The sequence below is a fragment of the Eriocheir sinensis genome, chromosome 4 (genome assembly GCF_024679095.1).
Source record: "Eriocheir sinensis breed Jianghai 21 chromosome 4, ASM2467909v1, whole genome shotgun sequence".
NCBI classification, from domain to species: domain Eukaryota; kingdom Metazoa; phylum Arthropoda; class Malacostraca; order Decapoda; family Varunidae; genus Eriocheir; species Eriocheir sinensis.
In genome coordinates, this window is record NC_066512.1 from 27,864,136 (window position 1) to 27,885,826 (window position 21,691).

The window sequence follows — 21,691 nt, forward strand, 5'->3', positions numbered from 1 at the left end:
CAACGATAACTATAAATAAATCCGGTTATTTGGGTTATGAAGACAGTTTTGGAACGGAAATCAGCAAATAAGAGAGGATGAGTACAACAATCAAGCACCATTGTGTCACAACCCGAATCTCGAAGCGGCGTCAGACTCACCTCAGCATCCGGCGGAAGGCTACGCGTTTTCGTTACTCTCATCTAACTCGTTTCAAATCGATTTAATGACTCTCCGGGCAGTGTGAAGTGAAACAACATGCGAAGGTGAGTGTAATTCTGTATGGTTTGTTTTTTTGGAGGTGAGAGGTTGATGAGATAAGGCATATACCCGTCAGGCTACTGTGGTTTCTTGCCATAAGATTTTGCGTTGGAGACGAAATACCAAAAAAAAAAAGTTTGTATATAAAAAAACGTAAGACTTGACAGGTATGGTTCCGACAGACTCAAGCAGGGTGCACGAAGTACCTCCTACACACACACACACACACACACTAACAGTAACCGTCACTCAGCACGCTCACATGAATTAAAATATGGCGTGTACGATATATTTCAAACTGTTAACGTAAGACTTACGCAAAAAACGTAAGACTTGACAGGTATGGATAAGGGCGTGAGGTGAGTTGAACGCCGGAAGGTTACATAAAGGTGAGCTGACGCAGCGTTGCCATCACGTACCGACCCGGCCCGTTCATTCATTGTATACTCATGGCATTATTTACTTATTTTGGTGCTCTTTTCCTTGTATTTATGCGTCTAGTTTGTTTTAATTAACTTGTGTTGGTTTGAATAAGTTATCTGATTTGAGGAAGGTAGGCTATTGGCGAGGGAAGTGAAAGTGTTGCCCTTATTGATGGATTTATTGACTTATTTGATGATTTTTTTATATTATTTATGTTTTTTAGCTTGTTTTAAGTAACTTGTGTTGGTTTAAATAAGTTATCTCGAGGGATTTTAGGAAGAAGGTCAGCCAAGGGGGACGCAGTGCTGCCATCGCCGGAGCCATTCATGCTTTTATTTTCTGCTCTTATTAATGAATTTACATACTTATTTGGTACTCTGACACTATCCACGCTTTAGTATATTTTTTCCTAATCTGTAGTGGTGAAAATAAATTATATGAAAGGATTTTTAGGAAGATAGGGCACTTGCTGTACAAGCCCGTTGGCAAGTGGGACGCAGCGTTGCCATCGAAGCCAGTCATGACTTTGTTCAGTTTTACATTATTCACATTTATTTGTTTGTTTTACTTAACTTGGGTTGGTGAATATAAATTCTATGAAAGAATATTATAAAAGGCAGGATACTAACTATAATTCATAGAAAAGAGTGTAGAGATTAAAAGAAGTACAAAAATACTCATGAAGTGTGTGCGGGAAGCCGAGGGATTGCTGGGGGGCATAGTAGCCCAATTTGATGAAATATGGAAATACACGGGGGGTTGAGGGGGGGGTGAAGCCCCCATTTGGAGGTTCATGTATTTGTACCTATCTTTTTAGTGGCCATAATTGGGATTGAGGGAGGTGAAGCTCCCCATGTAAGTATACAATAAGAGCCTATTGTGTTGTAGCTGTGGTGAACAGCAGGTTTTGGCTGTCACATAAGCTGACCATTCAGCCACCACCTCCCTTTTGAGCCTAGGACACAGGGCAAGTGCCCCATGATGATAATAATGTGTCTAGTAATAATGATGATGTTAGTTGTGATAAAAACGTATAGGTTTGTCTTCATTTATTCATGGTCTGTGTTTTCTATTTACAGATTTTTGGGAACAGTGTCTGAAAAGTTTTGGGACCAACAGAACACTGAGTTAAGAATGGAAATGTGAATGTTGGAAGTATGAAGATAAGGGTGCGGTATGGAAGTGGATTGTTGATTGAGTGAAGGAGAATAGGCAACACCTTGTGGATGCCTATATGAGGGGAAAGTGGGGAGCTTGATGGGTTGTATATCAGTTTAGAAAAGGTTGAAGCTGGATGTAATGGGCCAAAGGTTGTGAGAGGAATGTAGGAAAAGTTAGAACTAGACACAAGGGGGAATTTAAAGGGAATAGGAAGAAGGAAACTGAGAAGGAACCTGCAAGTGAGGGATCTCTAGAAGCAAAGTGAAGGAATTACTAGGAAGAACAGGAGTAGGAATAGAGTACAATGTTAGGGTGACAGAGTCAATCAAGATTTTTAAGCTGGTTAGGGCAACTAAGGAAATAGTTAATTTTGAAGTGCATGGGATAGGAAGGAAAGGTAATTTATAGGGGATCAGATGAGATAAAAAAGGCAATGGAGGAGAAGTAAAAAAGGACTCACAAGAAAATGCGCTAGGTAAGATGAGAAATGGGAGGAAGCACAAGGAGAGCAAGGCCTTGTTGAAAAGGTTGGCTAGGGAAAGTAATGAAAGGTGAGGAACATAGCGAAATATTTGGGGAACAAGAGGCGAGGTGTAAGGGTGTTGAGGCCAAGGAGCATGGGAGTATTGGAAGCTGGTTCAAGCGGTGCATTGGGGAAAGGAATGATGTGAGGGCAATCCCGAAAGAAGAGTGAGCGAGAGTATATTAGAGTTGAAGAGAACGATGCAGATTGATGGGTATGAAGTCACAAATTAAGGGCATTGGATTGGGGGTGGATGGGGTGAGGGCAATGTCAAAAGAAGAGGGAGTGAGTAGGTATATTAGAGGTGAAGAGAGCGATGGACAGAGTGATGGGTGTAAAGACAGAAATCAAGGGCATGATGATGAAAGTTAAACAGTCACTGCTCTGCCTCTCAAGTTATAAGTGTGAGATGGAAGGGGAAGAAGAATACAGAGCATGTAGGATGAAGTAATGGAGAGTAAGCCCATCGAGGAGGGACGTCCCATCTTCCTTGGTTCATGCTGCCCCGTGGAGCTCATCTTTGATCTTCTTTAGAGTTAATCAAGTCCGGATTGATAGGTGTTCTTCAGGACAGCATGTGGGTAGTCTTAGGCCGTGCGGCAATGACTGATAAAAAAATTGTCAGGTTGTAGCGATGGGTTGGGCATAGAGAATTGGTATTTTTGTTAAGTTGCCTATTTTTATAAGGGATTTTTATAGTTCATATATGGCAAGCCTATGAAGGGGTGAAGAGTTTACCCAGGCAGGAGAAAGAGTGGTGACTGGAGGAGACTTCACTGGGCATGTTAGTGAAGGGAACAGCAGCAGTGAGGTGATGGGTAGGCAGAGTTTCAGGAAGAGGAATGGGGAGGGCAGAATCTGATGGTCATGTATTTTGCGAAGAGGATGGAAATGGCTGAGGTTAATATGTATTTCAAAAAGAGCGTGATGTGCAGGGTGGCGTATGGGTGTGGAGGGTGGTACTCGCAAGTGGACTATGTACTATATCTTATCCAGGAGGCAGTACTTGCGAGAGATTGGAGAGCAGAAGTCAGTTAGCTAGACAGAATGACTTTAGAGATTAAGATGAGATATAGAGTGCTGAAGGGTGAAGAAAGAGAACTTGTGTGGAATGAATGTCAGGGAGGATATAAAGCAGGAACTGGGTGGTAGAGAAGAGTTGCTGGATGGCAGGTAGCTAGACAGGATGACTTTAGAGATCAAGATGAGGAAGAAAGTGCTGAAGTGAAGACAGGAGTATTTTGTGGAGTGGAGTTCAGGAAGGGAATAAAAACGGCTCTGGGCGGTGCAGGAAAGTTGCTGGGTGGCTGGGCGAGTACTGTAGAAGAAGCAGTGAGAGAGACTGTTAGGAAGGCACTCGGTGTATCATATGGGCAAAGGAAGGAAGACGTGGAAACTTGACGATGGAATGAGGAAGCAAAGGAGAGCATATAGAGAGAGAGAGAGAGATGGTTGGATGACTATTGTAGAAGCAGTGAGAGATACAGGTAGGAAGGCACTCGGTGTATCATGTGGACAGAGGAAGAAAGACATGGAAACTTTACGATGGAATGAGGAAACAAAGAAAAGCATGCAGAGAGAGAGAGAGAGAGGTTGGTGAAGAAGAGGGAGTGGAGTTGTCAGGTGGCAGTAGACAGGAGTATAAGGAGATGAGGTGTAAAGCAAAGAAAGATATTGGTGGCAAAGGCTAGGGGAGAGGCTTTGCAATGGATCAAGGAATTAAAGAAAAGCCTGTGGAGGGAGAGGTTGATGAAGAAGTGGAATAATAAAATTAAGAAAGTAGACATGAGTACAAGGAAATGGGGGATAAGGTAAAGAAGAATGGGAGGAAAAGTAAGAGGAGGAGGAGGAGGAAGAGCCATGGACTAAAAGGATGAAATGAAGTAGAAGGAAAAAAGGATAAGGAAAGAGAGGAGAGCAAGAGAGGAAAAAAAGTTGCATTCTGTTTTGTGGGTCTACAGAAAGCAAATGACGAGGCATTTAGAGAAGAGGTCAGCCGCTGTATGAGGAAGTAAGGAGTACAAGAGAAGTGCAGGGGATGTGTGAGGGTAGTGTGAGGGAGGTGTAGTTAATAGCTTGTGAGTTTATAGTGGTGGTATCAATGAGTTTTTTCTTATTTGTAGTGGTGATAGACAGGCTGGGGGACAAGATGGGTGTACCAATGAAGGGAATGGATTGTGGAGCTGCTGAATGGGTGAGATGCAGGACTTGGATGGTTTGGGTATGGGATGAAAATGAATTAGGAAGACTTTGGAGATCAAAATGGGGAAAAGAGTGGTGAAAGATGAAAGGAATGGATTGTGGAGTTGCTGAATGAGGGAGAAGTAGGACTGAAAAGGTATAGGTATGGAATGAAAATGAATAAGGATGAGTGTGTGAGGAGACTGTATGAGGGCAGGAGTGAGGGAGAGGGTGGGTGTCAGGGGGAGACCATCAGTGAAGTGTATCAAGATACTGGATGCTTAAGCAGCAAGTGAAGTGATGTGAAGTGAAGTGCCATCCGGTGTGGGGCACTGTAACCATCCAATGCTCCACGCCACACCTCTGTGGCAGCTCCTGGCTCTGTGCCACGGTGCCGCCCCACCCGTGGGGGTCTGGAGGAGGTGGTGCGGGGTTGTGTTGGGACTGACTCAAGTATGCCGTCCACGCTCCCCGCCCTTCCTAGCTGGCAGGGCTGTGGGTGTGTGGATGGGCTGAAAGACCACTGTGCCTTAAACATGACCCTGTGCTGCCGAGGCCAGACTCCTGCCATCATTAAGGTGAGTTGAGTTTGTGTTCTGCTCTGTCTCGTACACTTTGTCCTTCCAAGGTTCTGTCATTGATGATTTTAGAGGAGATGTAAGGAATTGTTCTAGTTTGAGATTCACTGTTGCTGCTCTTCATAATACAGATCATGACAGTAGGAGCATTCTTATAAGCCACTCATTCATTTTTACCACATTTCAGTATTCAACATTAATATTTCCTCTCATGATGTAAGTGGTAATTGTACTGGCATTTATGAACCAGTGAACATCGCCTTATGAACCTTTTTCTCCCTCTCTCTTTGTAGCTGATCTGCTGGCTGGTGGAGGCCTCGGCGCCGGCTGGCCAGTGTGGAGGCGCCTGCTTGGCCTGCTCTTCAGTGTGGTGAGTGTCTGGGGGTCAAGGGTAATTCCATGGTGGTGCTTGAAGCAGATGAGAGAGTGTGATTTCCGGAAGGATAAAGCCAACTTAAAAACATGAGATAAAACAGTTATGCACAAATTTGAATTTACACATGTAGATAATATTTTGGTGAGTCCTTAGTGGTCACAAGCAGCCCCATAGTGGTGTTATTAAAGACTGAGAGCCATAGCGAGATAATACTTATAAGTTTTGTGAGTAACTGTCAGCCCTTCGGAGGTTGTTAAGGATAGGGAGGCAAAGTTGTAAGGGGAAATGACATAGCTCCATTGGCATTCAGGTCTGTGTAACCATTCCTCCATCTTTGCCAGGTAAGTACCATGTACAGCTCATCGCGGGACATCGTGGGACAGCACGGGACAAGAGGAACGGCACAAGGAAAGTGACAAAGTTCTGTTCTTTGGTTAGGGCTCGGCTAGGACACTAACTTAACCCTTGCCTTTCAGGGACTGAATAATGTTGGCTAAGTCTTTCCAGGCACTCTTAGACTTTTAGGAAAGTGTGGAGAAAAAGAAAAAGAAGGTATGAAATCAGAGGAAATATGAGAACGAACGTCATGAAACTAGACATTGCTGTCAGTTGATCAGAAGGAGGAATATTTTATAAATCGGAGCTGATACAGAGCAGCTGAGCTCATATAAAAAATGGTAAGGAAAAGATCATCTACTTCAGAAGGTATTGAAAGTCTAACAATGGCTTTATCATACAGTAATTACTTCTTGTTATATACCCTAAATCATTTAACAGGTATTTTGATCCTTTCAGATTCTTCTCATGTAAGGGAGGAAGCAGCTACATACCAAGGTCTGAAGAAAAGAGGTGGATGAATGGCCAATAGGGTGAGTGTTAAATTCAGTGGCTTCTCATTGCTGCTGTGTTAGGAGAAAAGTTGGGGGGCATATGCTAAGCTGTGCGTGACTTCAGTGCACTTCTCCGTCCCTTGACCCCGTGGTGGGTAAGAAAGCTGTGTGATATATCTGATGGGATATGTGAGTTTGTACGTTTAAGAAAATAGGTTAAAGATATTAGTTTACTCATTGAATAAGATGAGTGAATTAGGTTCATAGGGTGACATGACTAAGGGGAGATGGTGATGCTAAGTTTTACCACAGATTCTAGACTACTCAAGAAATGCAAAAAAATCCAATGAAAATAAGGCAATCAGGTATGATGACAAGACGTGGTGGAGATGATGTCAGTGTTTTAAGTGAGTTTTAAGTTACGTGGGAATACCCTTGGTCTCCTCCATGCAGGGTTATCTTGTACAGAAACACCCCATGAGAAGAATCGATATACGGGAGGCGTGCCAAGTGCCCATATAGCCGTAGTTGGCGTTCATGTAAACTGGTTACAGGTTTCGATTCAGTTTATCAAGTAGCCTCTGGTTCGATACGAAGTAATTCCAATGATACCCCTTGATCCTGTGAAGGCATTACTTGTGTTGAATGAATCAGTGACACCGGGGGCTAGCCTCTAGGCCAAGCCGTCGAGTGATATCCTGGCAATACCCACCATTGTTAAGCTCTTTGCTACCAAGGTATATGAAACTTTTGGTGACCTTGAGATCCTCACCACGTGCAAGCCTCCAAACGACTGGATCTTGGCTTTGGCCCAGCTAGGTGACCTTCATGCAGTTCCAAGGGCTTCGCCCCTCATTCAGTACTTTGAAAGTCATCACCAGAACCTCCAGTGATTCCGTGAGAAGTACAGCATAATTAGCAAAAACAAGGTCAGTGACCATGCGGAGTACATAACACCGTGGGCCAGGCCAATCCGTCGAGTGACTTCCTCCATGGTAAGACCCATCATTGTTCTGCACTATGCTACCAAGGCACGTGAAATTTTCCAAGATCGCAACATCCTCTGGTACTGCCAATAGATGCTCCACTATGACTTTGGTCCACAATTTTAGCCATTGGCAGTCAAGTATAGAAAAATGAGGGGGACAAAGATGCAGCCCTGCCTCACTCCCACACTCACAGGGAAGAAGCTGGACACGGTCCCTTCCCCCACACGCTTTACAGCACGCTTATAGTCCCAGATGACAATTATAATGATGATGCAAGACTGTCACGTATATGTGATGCAGCTATGACGATGTTGAAGATAAGTGATGCTGATAACGATACGAAAAAGATTATTAATGTGTTGACTGCTTCTACACACACACACACGCAGAAGCTCGCAGACTAGGCTGGGACGGGGCAGGAGGCAGCTTGATGGCGGGGCTGGGTGGGGCAGAGTGGGGCAAGGGATGAAGGCTGAGAGACGGAATGGGGCTGACTGTGCGTTACGGAGACGGGGTGTGGTGGCGCCGGGCGGGGCGGGGCGGCATGCTGAGGCAAGGGAACTGAGGGTTGGTGTTGGGGTGGGTAGGGCGACGGATGAAGGGCTGACTGTGTGTTACGGGGGCTGGATATGGTGGGACGGGGCGGGGCGGGGCGGGGCGGGGTGAGCAAGGATGGGTTTTGGGGTGACAGGGCGGGGCGGGGAGGGGCGGGGCCGAGCAATGGATGAAGGCTGAGAGACGGAGTGGGACTGACTGTTACGGAGGGAGGGTGTGGTGGGACGGGGCGGGGTTGGGGTGAGCTGAGGGTGGGTTTTGGGGTGACGGGGCGGGGCGGGGCAATGGATGAAGGCTGGTAGACAGGGCGGGGCTGAATGTGTGTGTTATGTAGAGGTGGGGTATAGTGGGACGGAGAGGGATGAGCTGAGGGTGGGTTTTGGGGTGCTGGGGCGGGGTGGCGGGGCGGGGCAGGGTGACGGGGCGGGGCGGGGTAAGGCAGGACTCTTTATATGTCGCGTGCGCCGGTCCACCAGTAAGCGGCTTTGAATATGATAAAAATACAGCGGATTGACCCAAAAGTCGGACCCCCCCTCTCGTCCCTTCCCTTCCCCCTCCCTTCCCTTCCCGGTGATTCTTTTTTGCTATTATTATTATTGTTATTATTATTATTATTATTATTATTATTGTTATTATTATTATTGTTTTTTATTATTAATGTCCATCAGTCGCTTTAGGCTATCCATTTCGACGTCACCAATATTTTGTTTGTTTGTAAATACTTCTTTTTACTTGCTATATACGTTGTTCTGTCTCGTTTTTGTTCACATTGTTATTTTTGGTGTTCTTTTTGTTGTTCTTGATTTTCTTTTAATGATAGCAAGAAAAATATTAACAACAACAGCAACAACAACATGGGTAGTTCATACGTAAGTGAAGTCAAATATTATAGTAGTAGTAGTAGTAGTGGTAGTAGAAATGGTATTATTATTATTATTATTATTATTATTATTATTATTATTATTGGTGGTATAATATAGCATCCCCTTTATCCTCCTATTTCCCCTCCTCTGTACAGTCGCGATATGAAGTGATGTCGCCGCTCTCAAAATGTTTCGTTCGCGACTGTACATCCTCTCCCTTCTCCATCCTTCCCCTCCCCTTCCCTGTCTACCTTTCCTCCCTTCATTCCCAATCACTACTGTCCATCTGTATCTGTATCGTTCTCTCTGCTCAGCTGTCGGTAAGTCTTTTCTATCACCGTCTGTTCCTTTGTCTGTCTGTCTGTCTGCTTATCTGTCTATCTGTATGTCTGGATCTGTCTCTTCGCGTGTATCCCTCTCTCCATCGTCTTCACCTGTCTGTTAGTGGCTGTCTGTCTGTCTTTTCATTTGCTTATCACTCCATCCATATCTATCTGTCTGTCTGTCTGTCCTTCTGTCTGTCTTTCCATTCGTTGATCACTCCATTCGTCTCAGTCTATCTATTGGTCTATCTGTCTGTTTGTCTGTCTGTCTGTCTATTGGTCTGTCTATCTTTTACAACACTCCAGACAAATGTGTATCCGTCCATCTGTCCGTCTATCTGTCCGTCCGTCCGTCCGTTTGTCTGTATGTCTGTCTATTGGTCTGTCTATCTTTTACAACACCAGACAAATGTGTATCCGTCCATCCGTCCGTCTATCTGTCCACCTGTCCGTCCGACCCCCCTCCCTCCCTTCCCCCTTATCCTCCCTCCTCCTCCCCCCCACACACTCGCTAGTGGAGACTCTACCGACCCTGACTTTTAGCATTTTCCTTTGAACGTGTTAGCTTACCCCCTCCTGGACGCTATTATAATAATGGCCATGCGTAGGGACTCATGTTTTATGTACCCGTAAAACCCTAAACCTCTCCTCCCTCCCCCACTTTCCTCCCCTCTCGTCCTCCTGTCCTTCCCCCCCGTCACCTCCTCTCCTACTCTCCTCTTGTCCTCTTCCTCCCCGCTGGTTCTCCCTTCTCTGAGTTCTCTGTTCCTTCCTCTCTGTGTCTCTCTCTCTCTCTCTCTCTCGATCTCTGTCTGGTCTCTGGTCGTCTCTGGTGTCTGGTCTCTTCTGTCCTGTGTTTTCTCTCTCTCTCTCTCTCTCTCTCTCTCTCTCTGTTTTGATCTTCTCTCCTGTTATCTCCTGTTCTGTTCCACATCTCCTTTCTTCCTTTCTCTCTCCTCCTCTTCCTCCTCCTCGTCTTCCCTCTCTTCTGTTCTTTTCTTCGCCGTACCCTCCTCCTCCTCCTCCTCCTCCCCCTCTTCATCATTCTCCCACTGTCCCTTCCTCCATTCTCTCCCTCTTTTCTCCTCTCCTCCCACCTGTCCTCCCCACTCCTCCGTCCTCCTCCTCCTCCTCTTTAGTACGTTCTCCCTCCAAAGCTAAACCTTCCCCCCCCCCCCTCCCCCCCATCAGAAGCAGCATCAGCAGCAACAACCTCGGTCCAGCCTAGCACATGAATAATCCGAAGCGACACAGCGAGGATTACCGAGCCGCCGGGATTGATATATTTTCTTGGTGGTGGTGGTGGTTGTGGTGGGGGTGGGCGTTGGGGGTAAGGGGGGATGTAGTTTCAGTGGTGGTGGTGATGGTGGATTTAAAAGGTATGTAATTTCAGTGGTGTTGGTGATGGTATATAGCGATGGTGGGGGTGGTATATAGGGGTGTAATTATAGTGGTGGTGGTGGTGATGGGGTGGTGGTGATGGAGGTAATAGGTGTGGAATTTCAGTGGTGGTGGTGGTGATGGGGATGGTGATGGAAGTTATGGGTGTGTAATTTCAGCGGTGGTGGTGATGGTGGTCGTGGTGGGAGTGGTGGTGGTGGTGGTGGTGATGGGGTGTTTTTCCAGTTTTTTGTTTTTTATTTCTCTAAGTGGATTACAGTCGGGCATAAACGCACTGGTTGTTATACTATTCGAAAACACTCGTAAAATCCTGCGTGGCTACCGTTAAAACGCACCGCGACAAACAGACAGCGGGTAATAATGACACACACACACACACACACACATACACACTTAATAGGAAGCTAACAAGAGGAAATTAGAAGAAAAAAATAGAAAAAACGATATGAATGTAAAAAAAAAATTACACACACACACACACACACACACACACACACACACACACACACACACACACACACACACATACACACTTAATAGGAAGCTAACAAGAGGAAATTAGAAGAAAAAAATAGAAAAAACGATAAGAATGTAAAAAAAAAATTACACACACACGTACTCACACACACACACACACACACACACACACACACACACACACACACATACAGAATCGTGAGTTGTATAGGCAAATGAAAATTGAAATGGTTATGTCATCAATAAGAAGCTATCAAGGGGAAATTAGAAGAAAAAAAAATATAAAAACGATAAGAATGTTAAAAAAAATAAAAAATCCAAAAGTAAAGGTACAGTTAGGGGCATACACTCTAGCTGCGTGTGGCCTCGGTGCTCATCTCCGTCACATTAGCTAGCCGTTGGTTATTGAAGTGCCATACGTGATAAAATCGTGTCTGTCTGTCTGTCTTTCACATCTATCCACGGACTCAAGAAACCCGTAAGACTGAACGCTATGAAAGTAAATACCTGACACAAGCTTCATTCAGGTCTGTAAAAAAAGAAAAGAAAGGCCTATAGGTCCCCCCCTCCCCCTCCCCCCTCCTCCCCCATCCCACAACACCACAATCCCCCCTCTTAAAAAAATAAAAAAATGTCTATAGGTCCTCCCCTCTCCCCTCTCACTCACCCATTCATCACCCCCTCCCCCTGCCTCTTCTCTCCCTTCCCCTGTAAAAAAAGACTATAGGTCCCCTTCCTCCCTCGCCTCCCTTACCTATCACCCTCCCCGCCCCTATTCCCCTCCCCCCACTTATACTTTACTCAAGATTATTAATTGTGCTAGGTAAAAATACATCTACATCTGGGGGGAAGTGGGCGATGAGAGGGGAAGGAAGGGGGGCCAGCTGAAAGAGGTGGTGGGCTGGGGGGCCGGAGAATAGTGGGGGGTGGTGGCGTTGAGAGGGAGGGGGAAGGGGGGGCGCCTGGGGGAGTTGTTGTGGTGTGGTAAAAAAGAATAGAAAAGAAAAAAAAAGATTAATTAAAAATACATATATATCCGTGTGTGTGTGTGTGTGTGTGTGTTTGTGTGTGTGTGTGCGGCATATATTATGATCATGAAAAACTTATAAAAATGAAAAAAATAAAATAAAAGGACCAAAAAAATAAAAAAAAACCTGAAAAAATGAACTCGTTAAGGGGACGAAGCTGGGATCTTTTTTTCTTTTTTACTTCTGAAAATCATCCCGCGACATATGTGACTTAATTCCCGTCTTTTTTTCAATACGCCCGACCATTTTTTTTTTTCTGAGGCTCAGCGTAGTCAGTGTACGTGCGTGGTTAGTTAGTTATTAAAAAAAGGCGTTTTAATCACGGACAAGCAAATCCGTGAAAAAAAGAAAAAAATATATATTAGCCTTCGATGTGGAAAAAAAAAGATATTAAGTTGAAAGAAAGAAAAAGAAAGAAAAGGAGGTTTACATGTGTGCGGATTGATGAGAAAATGTGCAGCGAAAACACGACAATAATAATGGTAGTAATGATAATAATAGTAATGATGATGATAATAATAATAATAATAATAATAATAATAATAATAATAATAATAATAATAACAGTAGTACTCAATAAAACCGATTCGAGTAAAGGGCGTCGCGAAACTCTCTCTCTCTCTCTCTCTCTCTCTCTCTCTCTCTCTCTCTCTCTCTCTCTCTCTGTGTGTGTGTGTGTGTGTGTGTGTGTGTGTGTGTGTGTGTGTGTGTGTGTGTGTGTCTGTCTGTCTGTCTGTCTGTCTGTCTGTCTGTCTGTCTGTCTGTCTGTCTGTCTGTCTGTCTCTCTCTCTCTCTCTCTCTCTCTCTCTCTCTCTCTCTCTCACGTAAAGTCGTATAACAAGGATGGATCAACGACAATTGCAAGACCCTTATTCTTAGACCCTCTCGGCTCACAACATCTTCCTAAGGTCACAAAGAAGAGGAGTCGGGTTTTCATGAGTATATCTTCACGTTCATGATAAGAAGCCTTGTCAAACTATCACTAGACTCATTACACTACCCGCCATGGAAATACTAACACAGCCTCTTCGAAACTCTCATCCCAGACACTTTCGGCTCTCACAACAACTCTTTCCAAAGGCCACAAAGAAGAGGAGTCGGGCTCTCATGCTTGTTTTCTTCACGTTCAGTATGCAGAAGGCTTGTCAGACTATCACTGTGGAAATACCAACAACAACAACTTTTACCGAAACCTCTGAAATCTTAAATGTGGGTGTGAAATGTTTGAGAATATGGAACTTATAAGACTACGCGGAAATCATTACGTTAAGTTGTAATAAAAAAGGGTAGACAGCGATACCAAATTTCCGGAATTGATTACGGCGTGCTTAGAAGAAATATTATATAAGTTTCGCCTATTATTATTATTATTATTATTATTATTATTATTATTATTATTATTATTATTATTATTATTATCTTTTACTTAATAACCTTTGCTTTTCCCTATAATCTCTTCTTTCTATCTTTTTTCTCCTTCATCTGCATCATTTTCGAGAGAGAGAGAGAGAGAGAGAGAGAGAGAGAGAGAGAGAGAGAGAGAGAGAGAGAGAGAGATTATAATGGGTAATGGAAACAGTTCATAGGGCGGGGCGGGGGCGGGATTGAGAGGAGGGAAGGGGAGAGAAAGGGGGCGACTCTCTCTCTCTCTCTCTCTCTCTCTCTCTCTCTCTCTCTCTCTCTCTCCCAACCCTTCCAACCCTCTCTCCCGTTCCTTCCTTACCCTCCCTCCCTCCTCCTCCTTTCCTTCCCCCCTTCCTCTGATGGTTAATGATTCTCTCCAGGTTCTGACGCCTAAGAGAGAGAAGAAAGACTCCTCCTCCTCCTCCTCCTCCTCTTCCTCCTCCTTGAAAAACATTGTACTGGTGGTGGTGGTTTTGGTGATGATCGTGGCGGTAATGGTGGTGATGGTGGTGGTAGTGGAAGTGGTTTTGGGAATAGTGATGGGGGTATTGGTGGTGGGTGCGTAGTAATGGTGGTGGCGGTGATAGTGACAATGGTGGTGGTAGCAGCAATAGTAGTGGGAGTAGTGGTAATGGTGGTAGGGGTGATGGTGGTGATGAATGGTTGTTGTGGTGATGGTGGTGATGGTGGGGTATCGTGTCCTATCGTAGCGGCGGAGGGAGCGAGCGAGTGAGCGAAGCGAAGGTTGACGTGTTCTGACGCCGTGGCCGCAAACCATAATCTTCTGAGTGCTTAATTGAAGATTGTGCTTTGAGGGATTAATAAAGATTAAATACCCGAAACTAAGAAGGCTGAGGCATCGCATAAGTGCTTCTTTCGCGTTTTTACAAGAGCTCGCGCGCGCGTACACACACACACACACACACACACACAGAGGCTTTTGCGAATTGGGAGAGAGAGAGAGAGAGAGAGAGAGAGAGAGAGAGAGAGAGAGAGAGAGAGAGAGAGAGAGACTTTGTCATTATCTCACGCATCTAAATACTCCCTCTCATCACACACACACACACACACACACACACACGCAAGTAATTCTGATAACCTTTTTTGCTTTTCTTTTGTTCTTTTGTCCTCTCTCTCTCTCTCTCTCTCTCTCTCTCTCTCTCTCTCTCTCTCTCTCTCTCTCCGTATATATACACACAAATATATATATTACGCCACAAAGAGTTATTTTGCTTATCAATTGTCCTCACTCGGGCAAAAAATTTTACCACCATCGATTCATGAAATAACAAAATCCCATAATTGTTTGGCGGCTTTCACTCAACAATTTATATTCGGTTAACAAAACGATTTAAAAACAATAAACATATTATTCTCTACAAAAACCTCTGCGCGAATGCATATTTCAAATGCAAATAGGAAGCGTTTAAATGCATTATAACTAAACACGAAAACAAACATGAATTATAGATGGAGACGGCGATCCCCCGGCAAGGGAGTCCATTAGGGCGAGGCCGACTCGCTCCATGCAAATGTCGCCCCCCGCTCCGCCGCCACCGCCGCCGCCGCTGGTACTACTGACTGGCCCGGACTGGGGACGGGGACACCTGCTGCATCGGACTGACTTGCAGCGGATGGAGGTCCAATGCTGCCCCTGCCTCATGCCCCTCTGTTGGGGACGGGGACATAGTTGTTTGCCTGCTCATGACGGGAGAACTCTGCCTGCTGGGACGGGTACACCTGTTTCCTACCTGCTGGGGACGGGTACACTCCCCTCTTCTCCCCTCCTCCCCACCCATCACACTGATGGAAAAAAAGTGAAGCTGAGCAAGTCCATCATTGTGTGCAAGTCTTCCTTCAGCCAGTCAGTCGTCTGGGTGCTACTAACCTTACTATGCTCATTCTACGTCCTCCTCTGCCGCACTTCCAGAGCTGTTCTGATGGTTCTCGTCCGCGTCCGACGCAAGGTTCCGTTCCTAAAAAAGTCACGTAAAGTGATGCACGTGTATCTAAATCTTTATTTGTTTCTCAACGCCATGGAAACGAGCACCGACGTTGCGCACAGTTATAGCGTTTTTTTTAAATTTTTTAGGGGAGGGTGCTTCTTGGGCGACTCCAGCCTGTTAGTGGTGCCGGCGAATTTTATTTATAGTGGCTGCCGTGATATATGTCCTGCTTGGCCAAATGCTGCCCCCTGGTGCTCCACTTGAACGAAGTCTCTGAAGTTAGGGTTGATTGAAGATCTGAGCAGCATGTGGGTAATCTTCCGCCACTCGGTGATGGTTGAAAATTGTCAGCGTACTTCGGTGGGACTCGAACCTAGGTTCTCAGGCTCACCACTCCCGCACGCTGACTACTCGACCACCGCCTCCCCCACTTTACTTACATCTCTTACTATAAGAATGCATGGTAAATTAAGGAGTTGCTTCACGTTGTTATAGGAATGTAGCGTAGAAAGAGAAGTTTATTGTTTCTACATCGTACTCTTGATCTTAATCAAGCGTATTTCGTAATATTAAAGTTAGAGACCTGCTTGCTGTTTCCTAAGCGTTGGTGTACAGATAATTATCAATGTCGGTCGGAGCGTTCGTTGTCTTGAGATAGTGTAAAAGTTATAGGGCCACATTTTTTTAACACCACACATTTGGCAAGGCTTTTATAGAAGTGGTGGTGGTGGGCATTTGACATTTCCATGAGTAGTTTTATGTAACTGTCCCTATTAACAAAACTTTTGTCTGTACCATGAACGTGTTAGAAAAACACTCATGAAAACCCGATTAATCTCCTTTCTCGGCCTTTGGAAATAGATGATGTAGGAGGCGGGCGAAAGCGTTTGAGAATACCGACCGTAGGAAGGAAGGAAAATATACAGAGGAAGGAAGGAAGGATGGATGAAGAGAGGGCTGTTTTAGGGAGCCAGAGATGAAGGAATAAAAATAATATTGGTTAGCTTAGATATTGTTAAGCGGTTACAAGTTTCTGATATTACAGTGGCATTGTGGGGCGGGGCCGGGGGGACGGGGTGCAGTGGTTCCCGTCCCCCTAAAAAGAACGGGGCGGGACGGGGCAAGACGGGGGGAAGCGGGGATGGACGGAGTGGGGCAGGACGCGACGGAACAGGGCTTGCAAGACGTAGGTAAGGTGGGTTGGTCAGGACGGGGCCAGGGCGGGGCAGGACGGGTTTGGGGTTAGGACGGGGCGAAGTGGAGCGGGGCGGGTGAATTACGGGGGAGGGGGGGGAGGGCTACTCAGTTCTTCCCCTTTTCATTCCCCTCCTCTCCTTTCCCCTCCTCTTCTTAGTCCTCCGGTATCATTGTGTGTGTGTGTGTGTGTGTGTGTGTGTGTGTGTGTGTGTGTTTTGTTGTTGTTGCTGACTCGCCCACCCTTTTCTGCAGTGAGTGTCCGTTCGTCCGTCTGTCCATCCATCTGTCCGTCTGTCTGTGCGTGTGTTTGTGTGTGTGTTTACTCTCCGCCGCCGCCGGGCCCTGTGTAACTTTATCCACTGTTAAGATTTTTCCAATAAATCCCCGAGCATCTATGAGAACCGAGCTCACGTTTACACGACTGGAACCCCCACATCAAAGTATTTTGTGGAAGAGACGTGGCAGCAAGAGGTGGAGGTGGTGGAGGTGGGGAGGGTGGAGGAGGAGGAGGAGGGGGACAAGAGGAGGAGGAGGTTCTGATACTTTTTCAGGATTATACTAATAAGCTTACGTGCTTCATTAATATTCCCTTTGATGGCATTGCTAAAATCCCGATGTCTACCGCAGTCGGCTTCATGTACGGATTATAATGGACCCCTTTTTTTAACTTTTATTTTTTTTCGCTTTTCTTTCTTTCCCCCCTCACTCTCTCTTCTCGGGACACACACACACACACACACACACACACACAGGCGGCTCATATTCATCATCGTCATCATCATCATACTCATTATCATCATTTGCGGCTCGTGTTTTTGGTGGGTAAATGAACGTTGGCTGGAGTGCTCGAAACGTTTTCTTTTTGCAGCAGACTGAGAATAAGCCAAGACCGCGAGGAAAAGTAAAGGGGCTACTTCGCAATTATTTGGGGGAGCGTCGCCGCGCCAGTCATCGCCATCATCATCATCATCATCGGCTTGTCCACGAGAGCTTACGACCAACGCGTGGGATTGTTTGTGTCTGTTTGTCTGTTTGAATGTGTGTGTGTTTGTCTGTCTTTCGCTTGGAGCAGTAAAGCCACACCCAAGTCCCCACCTGTTGCGGACACACACACACACTCACACACACCTGCGTCTCTCACGGGTGTCCGCGGTCCACCCAGAAAGCCTTGATATGATTTCCTGGTAAACTTGATCATCTCTAGCGCGAAATTGAAGTGATAATAATGTGTATTCCTCGCGGTGTGTGTGTGTGTGTGTGTGTGTGTGTGTGTGTGTGTGTGTGTGTGTGTGTGTGTGTGTGTTTGGCATTTCGTACAGCGGCCTCCTCGTCTTCATCATCAACTGTTACTATTCAAATACATGACAAAGGCTTTTCTCTATGTACCCACGCCATCTCTCTCTCTGTCTGGTGTTAGTGCCCTCCATCCCGCTCCGGCAAAGGCTCTAGTTTCATCTTTTTACCTTTTTGATGTTAGTGTCCTCTATCCTGCTCCTTTCTAATTCTGATTCCATTCTAACACCATTCTAATTCCACTTTTTACTTTCATCTCCTAATTTCATCCTCTGTCCTGCTCTGGCAAAGGTTTTAATTTCGTCTTTCCACCTGTTTTTTTGTCTTCGTTTATTTTACAACACCTACTGCTACTTCTACTGATACTACTACTACTACTACTACTACTACTACTACTACTACTACTACTACTACTACTGCTATAACTACTACAACTACTACTGCTACAATAACAACAACAACTACTGCTACTACTACTACGATAATAATCTTGTAGGTGGAAATACCAAAAATATACGGTTAATAATAAAAAAAAATCGCTTAGCCTCGCCTTCGTTCATGGCCTAAGCACAACATTCACCAGTTACTACTACTATTACTACAGCCGTTAATGATGATAATGATAATATTAGTAATCCCATGGGGCAAGGAACGTAAATAAACTCATAATAATAATAATAATCTCCTCAGTGCTGTTTGTTGAGCCCCGAGTTGTCGTTTTTGGTACCTGCGGTGGACTAGATTTAACTGATGATGATGATGATGAAAGAGCAGTGAAAGACAACGAAAGACAAGCACACGCAAACTATATATATATTTTTTTTATAGTTTAGCTTATAGCGCCGGTAAGCTTTCTTGGTGGGGCCTGGTGGTCGGCCCCAGCCCGTTATGGCGCAGGCAAGTGTTTATAGTGGCGCCATCTTGCTTGGTTTTTGCCGTCCCCTGGAGCTCATCTTTGTTCCTCGTTTAATTAAAGAGAATCTAGAGTCAGGGTTAACAGGTGATCTCCAAGATATGTAGGTAGTCATGGCTGAAAATTGTCAGCTTATAGCGGCGGGCGGGACTCAAACCCTGGTCCTCCATGACGCCGCGCCCACACGTTGACCACTCAGCCACCGCCTCCCCTATAGAAGAAGGAGATAAATCTATTTTCTTCTAGTTTACGTTGCAAAGTGTTAGCCCGCAAACATCATCAGCAACATCAACATAACATCTGCTAACACCAGCACGCCGCCGCCACGCCGCTCTCCCTCTCTCCCTCTCCACACGCGAGTAACTCCAATAATTATGGTGTTTTTGGCCGATATCACACGTTGTTTTGGCGGCTATGGATCTGGCGTGTAAGCAGCACCACGCCAAGCATTACCTAATATGCCGTAATAAGCCGGGTGGCGCGGGAAGCTGACAAAACTCGTAATATTTGAAGGGGTCGGCGGATGATGGCTTGACCAGTGCAGGGGTTGGTGGTGGTGGTAGAGGTGGTGGTGGTGGTGGTAGTGGTGGTGGTGGTGGTTGTGATGTTTGTGTGTTCAGGGTTTTATGGCGCTAATTGTATGGTTCGGCTAAGTGAGGGTTGTGGTGTGCCTGGGGTGAGGTAGCCAAAAGTCTCCTGTAGCTCTCGCAAGGTTGTTCATTCGCTTATTATTGCCGTCGACGTTCTGAGGGTGGGGAGAGCAGTGTCACATTTTGGTAATTGATGGAATGGTTTATCAATGGACGAAATGCATCGTCCGTAGTGCAATGGTAGGACGCTCGCTCACAACCGAGGAGTCCTGGGTTCGTATCCCGGTCGGAGTGAAGGTAAATGAGTCCGGGGTGGCGGTCCAGTGGGGGTAACTCAAGGGTGCAAACTCAGGCCTTCAAATCCAGCTTCGGACAAACAATAAGTAATGCAAATAATGTGTATAACGGAGTCTAAGCAAAGCCACACCCATACGACACTCATCAGTATCAGGCGCTAGGTTATCTTTTTGTTTTGTTATTTTTTGTTATTTCACTTTTTTTTCACATTCGAAGTTAAAAATGAAACGATCCAATTATTTTTTTATAAGAAATTATCTAATTACTATAGTTTATTTTTTAATTTTATTGAGTAGAGTTTGATTTGGATATGAGCACTGCTTTGAAGGGTAATGCGTTGTCCACTGCAGTAGACTAGATGACTGATGATGGTGGTGCTGATGCTAATGATGGTGACAGCGGGTTCTGACATCTACTTTCCTCTATTCTCCAGCCTAAGTTCAAGAAAAAGAAGAAGTAAAAGAAGAAAAAGCAGAAGAGGAGAAGGAGACAAGCCGAGGATAGTTAGCGAGGGGACGAGAAGTGAGGTAAGAAAACCATTAACTTTGCTTCCATTTTATTACACACACACACACTCACCATGGTTGCTGAAGGCGGTCCAGCGTTGCCGTTGACGACGCTACTTTGCTTTCAAAGAATTGCTGAGCAGTAGCGTGAGCGGTGATGTTTTCCGGTGGGTAGGTGGTTGCGCATTCCCGAGTCCCCTTGTCTTAGCCCTCTGCAGCACATGGCGATGGCAGGAACACTCCCAGACAAGCGCTCACTGAGCAGGGTTGCGGAATTAGCCAAGTACGCAGCCTATCGAGTCTTGCCTTTTGCTGGACACCGCAGCAGACTTTTCATTCGGGGTTTACTCCCGCAGCCTTTACTCATCCAAGGCCGACTCGAAAGGTAGTGGGGCAGGGCAGGGAGTGGTACGGCAACACGGTTGTCCACACGTCGGTGGACCATTACGCCTTACCTCTGGGTCCGCTGCTACTAGTCAGGGGCGGCAGCTATAATAAAAAAGTGCATGCTAAGCAACGACTTTTAAGGCAAACTTACGGCTCCCACACTAGTAGGTGCATCACATTGCCCTGCACACACACACACACACACACACACACACACACACACACACACACACACACACACACACACACACACACACACACACACTAACACAGGCTCAACTTTCACTTAGCGACACATGATGCGCTCTCTCTAAAATTGCGGTTGGTTGAGGCGTATATAGAGACAGGTAAAAGGGGTGGGAAGGAGGGGGAGCGGGGGTGCCTGGATTGTGGGTACTTAGCTGCATGGTTATTCATCGCGGAGTGCTGAGTGATCGAGGGTGAGTGGGCGGGTATATTTATCCCCATTGAACGTGAAGAGTTTATTAAATGTTATAAGGCTGTGATCCCCGCGCCTGATGCTTTTTGCTCCTTTCCTCTGCTCTGCTCTGCTCTCCTCTGCTTGGTGTGTGTCCCTGCTCTTCCTCTTCTTCCTTTTCCTCTTTTCCTTCTTCCACTTTTTCTTATTCTTGTTCTTTTTCGCGTTTCTTTCTGTTCTGCTTTTTCCTTCCCTTTTTCTCCTTTCTTATTTTTTTTCTTCTTTTTCTTTTTTCTTCTTCCTCTGCTTGGTGTCCCTGCTCTTCCTCTTCTTCCTTGTCTTCTTTTCCTCCTTCCACTTCTTCTTATTCTTGTTCTTTTTCGCGTTTCTTTCTGTTCTGCTTTTCCTCCTTTTCCTATTTTGTTTCTTCTTTTTCTGATTTCTTCTTCCTCTTTCCTCCCCTCCAACTCCTCCTCCTCCTCCTCCTCCTCCTCTTCTACTTCTTGTTCTTGTTCTTTTTCTTTTCTTGTTCTTGTTAATGTTGTTCTTGTTATTTTTCTTGTTTTTTTTCGTCTTCTTTTTTTCTCATTTCTTATTTGGTTTCTTTTTATTTTCTATCTTTTCCTATTCTTTTTCCTCCTCCTCCTCCTCCTCCTCCTCCTCCTCCTCCTGTCCATCTGTTCAGCATGATTCTTATTTTTTTTAGCTGTCCGGTATAAAGAGCAAAAAATGTGGGCTGGCAGCTTTCCTTATTAATTGCTGGAAATCGCATTAGAAACTGGACAGCGGGAG

General features: G+C 45.4%; 1 long non-coding RNA gene across 1 annotated transcript; it reads left to right on the forward strand.

Moving 5' to 3' along the window:
* The first annotated feature begins 1,718 nt into the window (after positions 1–1,718).
* Positions 1,719–20,117, forward strand: LOC126981752 (uncharacterized). Its single transcript, XR_007734124.1, has 5 exons — positions 1,719–5,106; positions 5,400–5,476; positions 5,824–6,159; positions 6,278–6,351; positions 20,022–20,117. It is a non-coding gene; the product is annotated as an uncharacterized LOC126981752 (long non-coding RNA).
* Positions 20,118–21,691: the final 1,574 nt, after the last annotated feature.